Below are 1,085 nucleotides of genomic sequence, written 5' to 3' on the forward strand. Positions count from 1 at the left end.
TCATCTGCTTCTTCTAACATCAGGGAGTTTCAGTCCAGGGACTGCAGGTAATTTTAAGTAAAGCTCAGTTAATTCATTGGGATTTCCACATCAAAAGCTTCTGGTGCTACCTATGAGGGATGTGGTATTACCTGCCACAATAGTTCCTGGCCTGAAACACTGAGGTATTGATAGAAACTAGGCCAAAAGTGTCTAATCAGGAACATAGTACCAGGGTAATTCTTCCCTTGAGTTATCTATAATAATTGTTGACCATCCCTTCCTGAGGTGAAGTTGTTCCGCCCCATTTACCCACCAACAGAAGTGTACATGCTTCATCTGAAATCTAGATGCTCCCCTCTCCTGATCTTGCCTTGACATCCCAGTAAGGTTCATTCTCACTCTTGTGGAGTGTCCATTGAATTGGGATGACCTATTCCAATTTTGTATGGCCTCAAATGGATGGTCTCCCTATTCCCTCTTCTTGAAGGAATGACCCATACTAAGGTGAGGATTCCTCTTTTTAGGTGGTTCTTAAGATGTGCAATTAAAAAAGATATGCATATAAGGTGGGTGATGTATGCTTCCTCGATGCCACATAGGCTCTCTACTTCTTTGTTTGATAGGCTGAATCAGAAGTTTATATGGTTTGAGAGCCTGCGTGTTGGTGTTATTCCTTATAGTAGTGGGATCATACAGTAGTTGTCCTTTTGTGATTCACTAACTTTACTCAGCATAATGGTCTCCATGTACTTCCATGATCTGGTGTTTCATGCTTTCATTATTGTTTTTAGGGATGCATAGTATTCCACTGTGTATATGTATCATTGTTTCTTTATCCATTCTTCTACTCTTGGGTACTTGGATTGCTTTATGTTTCTTGCTATTCTGAACTATGGTGCAATAAACATGGGAGCACACATGTCTATTTGCATTCTGCCTTTTATGACTTTGGGGTTTATGCCTAAAATCAATATTGCTGGATCATATAGGATTTCCATTCTCAGTTGTTTTAAGTCATGTCATATTACTTTCCATATTGGTTGTATGTATTTTCAAGTCCACCAACAGTGTTTACGAGTTCCATTTGTCCACATCTTTTTTTT

This window comes from Echinops telfairi, unplaced genomic scaffold, assembly GCF_000313985.2.
Source record: "Echinops telfairi isolate 266 unplaced genomic scaffold, ASM31398v2 ScPeMD7_7419;HRSCAF=8457, whole genome shotgun sequence".
NCBI classification, from domain to species: Eukaryota; Metazoa; Chordata; class Mammalia; order Afrosoricida; family Tenrecidae; genus Echinops; species Echinops telfairi.